Here is an 8,792-nt window from a genome sequence, read left to right as displayed (position 1 = left end):
AATTCTTTAAAGCTTTTCACCAAGAATAAACTAGCAACCATAACGATGTAAAACACTCTTGAAGGAAAAAAAAAACGACTGACCTTTAAATGTCACTCTGAAAGCATGATTGTTGCAATAACAAAGCTTTGTGTTATTTCCTCCCATTTAAAACTCGGGGGTCTATTATCAATCCACTTTCTGGAGCATTAGTTGTCATTTGAGTCATCAGTGAGAGTGACTGGCGGGCTACACTTTTAACTGGTCTAGTTCTATGTTATTTTATTGACAATGTGTGCTCTTCATTCAGTCTTCATTCATTTCTAGTGTTCTCGCTTTTGTCCAATGAGATCAGCCGCTATGTCGAGTCAAGTCATATTAATTTATTTAATGCCAATTCACAACAGAAGTGGCGTCCCGGTGGACGACTGGTTAGCATGTGGGCCTCACAGTGTAGAGGTGCAGGGTTCGATTCTGGCTCCGACTTCCCTGTATGGAGTTTGCACGTTCTCCCCGGACCTGCGTGGGTTTTCTCCGGGTACTCCGGTTTCCTCCCACATTCCAAAAACATGCATGGCAGGTTAATGGAACCCTCTAAATTGTCCCTAGGTGTGATTGTGAGCATGGATGGTTGTTCGTCTCTATGTGCCCTGCGATTGGCTGGCCCCCGGTCCAGGGTGTCCACCACGACTTGTTTTGAGTTAATGGCAGCATTTGATTGTTCTGCCTGTCACTGTATATTGCTGCCATAGACTGATGACTAAATAGATACGTTTGATGCATAAATAAGGCGGCATGCTCGACTGGTTAGCACGTCCGCCTCACAGTGCAGAGGTGCAGAGTTCAATTCCAGGACCTGGCCTTCCTGTATGAAGTTTGCCTGCGTGGGTTTTCTCCGGGTTTCCTCCCACATTCCAAAAAACATGCTTGGCAGGTTAATGGAACACTCTAAATTGTCCCTAAGGGTGGTTATGAGAGCGAATGGTTGTTTGTCTGTGTGCCCTGCGGTTGGCTGGCAACCAGTTCAGGGTGTTCCCCGCCTACTGCCTGAAGACAGGTGGGATAGGCTCCAGCACACCCGCGACCCTTGTGAGGATAAAGCGGATCGGAAAATGGATGGATGGATGGATTCACAGCAGAAGTTACTTTCAGGCATTTCACACATGAAGCAGATCAGGAACTACAGTGCTCATTATTGTATTTATCTGTACACTCAAAAGAAGGGCTCTTTGTGCTTCCCTCTCAATTTAAGGCCTTTGGAATCAGTAGATCCAGCTCATGTTACATAACTAGATAGAAAAAGCAATGGGATGGTTTCTCTAACCAGTCAGATTTTAAATTCGTCCTGAGAGGTCCAGCTGGCCTTTGCTGATGTCATTTTGTTTGGGCATCCAACAACATGCGAAACATCTCCAGCAATCTGCATACATTTGATCCTCAGCATCTCTGGTTAGTGTTGTCGATGTGTTTTTTTAAAACGTGTTTTCTTCTGTTATTCGATAAATTGGTTTGGATTTTAGTTGGTTGTGCTTTTTTTGAGTTTTTTCTTTGTATTATCTTCCATTGTACTTACTGTTTTTAGCTCGCCTTCTGGCAACAGTCACAATATTTACAAAATGTATTGCGTTTACTTGACTCTGGTGTGCTTTGTATTGTGTTAGTTAGACTTTATTTTGGTTAGGCCTCCTTTCCGCCTTGATTCCATCCACCATCTTTTGTTTATTTACTCCATTGTTTACATACCATATCCACCTTTCATCATTGCTGTTTTTCCTTTTTGGCATTCGTTTTATTCCCGTTCCACATGCTCCCTTGGTTCATTAAGTTCTGTTTTATTCTACTTGTGTGTCGAGCCTGCTTTGGAAACCTTGAAAGGCGCAACTCAAGATGGGATTGGCAGTGCTCCGCGAATATATGGAGCAAAGTAAGTGCTGTCTGTATGGTATTAATTGCCCATCCCCTCATGCATTACATGTGTCCTCCATAAGGCTGGGCTCTGGTGACAAGTCTGCCTCTGCCGTTAGCTTCTCTCCCATGGCGTCATGCACGGACCCTTTTTTTTTTCCAAGTGTGTGTGTGTGTGTGGGGGGGGGGGCGGGCTGGTGAAATGCAAGGATGGAAACACGAGGCTGGATGGGGACGGAGGACGATTATTATATGAATAAAGATGGAGGGACAATGACGGAAGGGTACCCAGGTTGTGGACGGAGGACGGACCGGCAAAATACGGTAAAGGGCCCATCCCTGATAGTATTGATGGTTTCATTTATTTATTTATTTATCTATTTAATTCTTAAAAAAAAAAGAAGAAATGCACATAGGGTAAAAAAAAGTAAAAAAATTATATCTACTCCTAACCAATACAAAATGAATGACAACTACAATCAAGGCATAATTACAAACAGAATTTTACAATACAAAACAGAATTGATTCCATCCTCGATTTAGTCATTTATTATCTACTATCTACTATCTATAATTTCGGATGGTGAATAGCACAATCAAATATATATAGCGCTTTTACACATTTCTTGAAAATACAAAACGACTGCGATGTTTTGATTTGACCGGTAAAATTTTTCCTCAAACTGACACCTTGGATTGAAATGCACCTTTTTTTTTTTGCTTTGTTCTGTCTTGGTGTGGAAAAAAAAAATCAGTTCCTCTTAATTTGTAAGAACTTTCTCTCTTTTAAATGTGTTTTGTAAGCTACTTGGTAAAAGATGGTGATTAGCTTTATTTATCATTTTCAGGAGGTTATATTCCACCAATTCACTGAATTTTAAAGATTTGAAGCGCATAAATATTATCAACTCTGGTTTCTATAATGGCAAGATGTAACGGTGGTATTAAGAGGTTGATCCTCGCTGATGCATGGCTCATTGACAAAAACTAGGGTGTAAGTGTTTGCCCCTACAATATTTTACACTTTGTCACTGTGCCTCTTGTGGAGGCACCTCTTTAACTAAACCTCTTTACAGCAAGTATCAAATATGTATCTAGTTAAGTGGAGCTCAGTTTTTGAAATGTGAACATATGTGCACGAGTTCAAGTTCTTTGAGGCTTTCTGACAAACGCCATCGCCCTTGAACTAGCACTCCGGCGTCACGTGGCAGAATAATAACCCAGTTCAGTCAGCGCTCCTGCGAAACCTTTCCGTTATTAAATGCAGAAATTATATTGGTGGTCACCCGTCTGAAATGAAAACGTGGTGGGGCCGGGCGGCACATTTTGAGGTTGATTAATCGTCCAGCTTCCCACTCTGATGAATGGCCATCCACCTGGCAGCACATGCTTTGCGTGAGGAGAGAGAGAGAGAGAGAGAGAGAGAGAGAGAGAGAGAGAGAGAGAGAAAGAGAGACTGTAAGTAGCAATGTGAACTTGGAAAGAGCAAACAACAAAAATAGTCTCAGCGTTTCCACAGTTAACCCCAAAGATGAACCAACGCATAAAGTGCTTTTGTATAACCTTTTAACGTAGCAAAGGAACGACAACAAGAAAAAACACTATTTTTTTTTGCACGTTTTTAGGATGAATTTATTTTCCTTTCTCCAGTTTTGCATTGTTTTGAAATGACAAAAAACACGGGTTACAAGCAAATTTGAATCAGGTATTGCATTATGTGTCCCTAAATGTATTTTTGACGCTCATTTAAAAAATGGCTTTCCTTTTTTTTCTAGCACATCAGGTTATCAGATATCTTCATGTTTTGTTTTGGAGTTTGACCTATAAAAGCTTGCACAATACGGATTTTACCTTGAGTTGTATATTATATCTGTAACATTTCAGACAAAAAATCCAGCTGTTTTGCCGTACCAAATACTTTATTCACAAATATTGCTAGATATCTTACTATATCGAAACGTCCTTTTTTGTTTTTTTTTTTTGTTTTTTGTTTTTTGTTTTTTACCCACAGGTACAGATGATGACTGACAGAACCCTTTCTACGATGAATCAGGTATTGCATTATGTGTCCCTAAATGTATTTTTGACGCTCATTTAAAAAATGGCTTTCCTTTTTTTTCTAGCACATCAGGTTATCAGATATCTTCATGTTTTGTTTTGGAGTTTGACCTATAAAAGCTTGCACAATACGGATTTTACCTTGAGTTGTATATTATATCTGTAACATTTCAGACAAAAAATCCAGCTGTTTTGCCGTACCAAATACTTTATTCACAAATATTGCTAGATATCTTACTATATTACATGTTATATTATTTTGATTTTATTTTTATAAGTGTTCAGAAAACCTGATGTGCTAAAGAAAAAAAAAAGAGGGCAGATTAGGAATCAGCGCAAAAAAAAAAAAATGAACAAAGCAGAAAACTCCAACTGTTTTTCTCCATCTCAGGGGGCGGCCATTTTGCCTTGTAGTGCCACTTGCTACCGACTGAAAATGACATCACAGTGCTGAAGGGCTCAGGTATCGACTCTCACGCCACACCTGTTTTTTGGGTTTGGTCATGTGACGTTTGCAAGCTGAGCCCTTTGGCACTGTGAGGTCAAAGATTATGTGCTGCTTATACTTCAGATTGACCATTTATCTCAGTGTTGCTCATCAGAGTTTCCTGTTTTGTTTTATTTTCTGCTTCTTTTTTTCCACGATTCAAACGTTGCTGTTTTAAACCTTGAGGCTGGATCACTGAAACTATTAAGTCGAATAAGTCACCCAAACAAGTTTATAAAGACAACCCCTGGTCCAACATGCCACTAACCAGACAGAACTAGGAGAAAAAAAAAGCCATCTTTTCTCCATTACTAGATTCACTCCCTTCACAATTAAGAGCTGAAAAATAAAATCCTCCCACTTTCATACAAAGAACTACATGGGCAGGCAATTTCATCTCTTCAAAGGCTTGTGGTGACTTATCCACCGAGTAGAGCTCCTAGAGCTTACGTTGACTTGTGGTTCCAAAAATCTTTCATCGTAGGATGAGAGGTAGTGCCTTGAGCCATCAGACTCCTCTTCTGTGGAACCATCTTCCTGACGCAATCCTGAGGGCAGACACCTTCTCTCTACTCGAGACTAAACCTAAACATTTCCTTTTGGATAAAGCTTATAGTCAGGGGTGTCTCAGGCTTGTGCTGGCTCACCTCTTAGTTGCATCGAGCTTCCTTTCCTCTTCTCGCTATGCTTCTTAACTCATTTTCTCACCTTGGTTTCTACTAAGATCATGGCTGGAGCTAATAGTTAAACCTATTGTTAGTTATGCTGTTGTCATTACCATTCATGTAGTTTGCTACTAATTGCTTTCTCTTTGACTTTCTCTCCCCAGTGGCTGCCTCTCCTTAGCTACTTTTGGATATGCGCCTTCACATTCACTGTATCTGCTTGGCTTGGGAGCGGTCAAATATCATCGTTGTTTGTCACAATGGCGCCCTCACTGTTTTTGATATGACTGGTATTATGCCCATTGTTCTCTCGTCCTTCCCCAGTCACACAACCCCTCTTATCATGTTTTTGCTTTGACCCTCTGCTCCAGAGGTGTCAAACTCCGGTCCTCGGTCAGCTCATCAGCAAGCTCTGCGGAAGACTGATATGGATCCTGTTCATTTGAATCAGGTGTGTTGCAACAGGGGGGGATGGAAAACATGTAGGACGGCGGCCCTCGAGGACCGGACTCTGACACCTGTGCTCTACTCTGACTCTCCTTCTCAATGCAGCCGGCCAAGACAGATGGTTGGTCCAGAGTCTAGGTTCTGTTCAAGGTTTCTTCCCTCATCGGGAGTGTTTGGCGTGGTACTTGACCTGCTTGTTTGAGGTAACTTTGACTGTGAACCAAGGTCACTGTAGAACAGGGGTAGGGAACTCCGGTTCCTCGAGAGCCATATCCTGCCTGTTTTATGTCCCTCCCTACTCCAACACACCTGATTCAAATGATCAACTCATCAGCAAGCTCTGTCAAGGCCTGAACAATTGAATCAGGTGTGTTGGATTAGGGAAGGACCTAAAACAGGCAGAATATGGCTCTCGAGGAACTGGAGTTCCCTACCCCTGCTATAGAAAACAAAACAGAAAAAAAAAATGCAAAAATATTTTCATTAACAGCAAAGAAAAAAAATCTAAACTGTTTTTAAAGATAATTAAAACTAACTGAAACGTCTCACGTTTATAAAACTAACTATAATTATAATTGTAGCAAAAATGTCCTTTGTTTTAGTCTTTGTCAATGAATATCAGACATGATCTTAAGGGGGTCATTTTAAAAGTATTTATTTTGATTTCACATCCATACAGAAGAAGGAAAGTCAAACAGTCATTTGAAAATCGTAGATTACTTTCCTTTATTGCACAATACAACTTTCTTGCACACGAGAAATAATCCATATATTAACAAAAAAAAAAAGAAACTAAAAGGAAGTGTTTTTGAAAAACTAATCCAAACTACTGTGAAAACTAATCCAAACTAACTGAATTTACTTTTTAATTTTTTCACTTTTAACAAAAGTCCAAATTAAATATAAACAAACTATGATGAAAACTAATAAAATACTGTTGTGAACTGGCGCCAGATAAATAAAACGGAATTAACTAAATATAAAATACTTCACCATTTGGACAATCCCCTTGCTCCGGATTACTAAGAGTCACGACTGAACATGTTTTTTTTAAAAATAGGACAAACCACGCTGTCTCCGGCCTGGCACTGCAGGATTCGATTTATTTGCTTTTATAGTCCAGTGAGCTGCTCCCAATTACTGAAGGCAACTGTGGAAATAAGTGTCGTGGGCTCAGCATGGCTCTGCAAACAATCTTCAGTGAGACGTGGGCCGGAACAATCACTTGTGGAGCAGCGGGCAGGAAGTGATGCACATTTTGAGTTTGGAATCTTCAAATTTGAGCGCAGATGATTGGTAAAAGCACCGATGCAGAGCAACCACTTTTGGGACAAAGCTATATTTTTTGGGCCACATATTTGCAACACTAATAATAATCATTATCAACATCAAAGGCTGTTTTTAGCTATTTTTATAAATGTGTCTGTCGGGCATTTCAAAAGGGTTTTGCATTAATTTAGTTTATTTTAGTTATATTATGTAGTCTCAATACACTTGTGTGACAGGTAAGGATTTATTTTGGGTTCATTGAAGACTTTAAATAGCGCAATTCAAACTCAAGGCTCGCAGGGCAGAGTGCAGCCTTGCCATAAATGTTTCCTGTACTTATGTTCAAAACGGTTATCTATCATAAAAATTAGAATCACGAATGCAAAGGCAATTATGTTATATAGCAGGATGATGATTAGGGATTATGATTACAGAACATATTGGGTAAAGGAAGTGTAACTGCCTGTTCCTCAAGCTACACATCAAGTCCATGAACAAATATAGTGCAGCTCAGCTTCTGGCTAACGGACATCATGGCTAGTCAATTGCCCTTGGCAGTACTAAGTTTTGAATCCCTAAATAATTCATACTGGTCAAATTGTTACTGATGCATTGGCTGCATTGTTCATGTCCTAAAAAGAAGACAAACTAATGATGCTGCACTTTGCTGACAAGACATGAATTGATTGACACTGTTCATGCTTGGATTATAAATGACTATCAAATGTCTTCCTGGTTACACAAGAGAAGAAATTCTTGATTTTTTTTCATTTATTCCAATGTGAATCGAATCATGCGCTTCGAACCATATGAACCAAAAAGTCTTTTTTTTTTTTTTTACCATATTACAGCCCTTTCAATTACGTTAACATTTATGTGGTCCCACTGTTATATGGGGCTTACTGAGGCCAACCATAACTGCGATGTGGTCCATTATCAAAACAAGTTTGACACCTCTGACCAAGGATGATGACTTCATCTCTACCACCGGACTTTGAATTTGTGACCTGTCACTCGCAAAGAGAATGTTACATGACATAAACTACTTGGTGGGAAAGGGAGAGGAAGGGAAAGCTTGGTGTAATTTACATTTCAACGGGTAAATTGGTTGAAAAATAGACTTGGCGGAAATTGAGACATAGTTACCGTGATCATCGAAGAACTGGCTAATCAGTTTACTTCTCTGGTACTCGGATTGATGGAGCAAATGGCGAAATGGATAGCACATTGTAACAGTGATCTTAACTAGCAGCTAGCTGATTTGTTTTGCTAAATTACTCAGAGACCCCAAGCAAACATTTTACACATAACTGTGAGTAAATACTTTCCACATCCCAGGGATGGAGGGTTTGTTTCACAGTCTGGCACCCCCATTTCTTCGTTTTTTTTTTTTTTTAAAGGAAAATCAAAAGACACCATTGAGGGAATATCTGTCAGTGCAACCTGAAACACAAAACGTTTTTTGTCATCATTTTAGTTCATGTCATGGTGGAGGTCTGTGCTTCAGTGAGTACCCATCCAGTACAGTATTTGGTATTTTTTACGGTCAAGGTGCTTGAAACACAAGCCGATATGAACATAAAATGAGAAATTATTCCACCTGCCAAAACCGCTCACCCATAGCTTTACATTAGTTATTTCTTCTTCAAGTTCTCAGTGGCTTTTAAGCCCTAATCTTCCCCAAGAGTATCCACACACCAACGTTACAGGCTTTGATAATGCCTAATGACTCCGCCGGTGATTCCTTCAACCATAATATTATTTGAACCCGAGCTGATTAAAAACATGTGCTCCCCGCGTGTGCGTGTCAAAACGATTTATGAGCCCCTCGCTGCTGACCTTTCCGCCCGTCGAATATTCGCCGGTCTTACATCATGACGACAGAAGTCCCACTGGGAGCGAGCCTTTATTTCCCACACGATGCTCAGACAGACGGCTCAATTACTTTGTGAAACAAAAGATGTCCGTTTTATATATATATA

Source organism: Hippocampus comes, unplaced genomic scaffold, assembly GCF_001891065.2.
Source record: "Hippocampus comes isolate QL1 unplaced genomic scaffold, H_comes_QL1_v1.1 scaffold9, whole genome shotgun sequence".
Classification (NCBI taxonomy): domain Eukaryota; kingdom Metazoa; phylum Chordata; class Actinopteri; order Syngnathiformes; family Syngnathidae; genus Hippocampus; species Hippocampus comes.
This window is presented reverse-complemented; position numbering follows the sequence as displayed.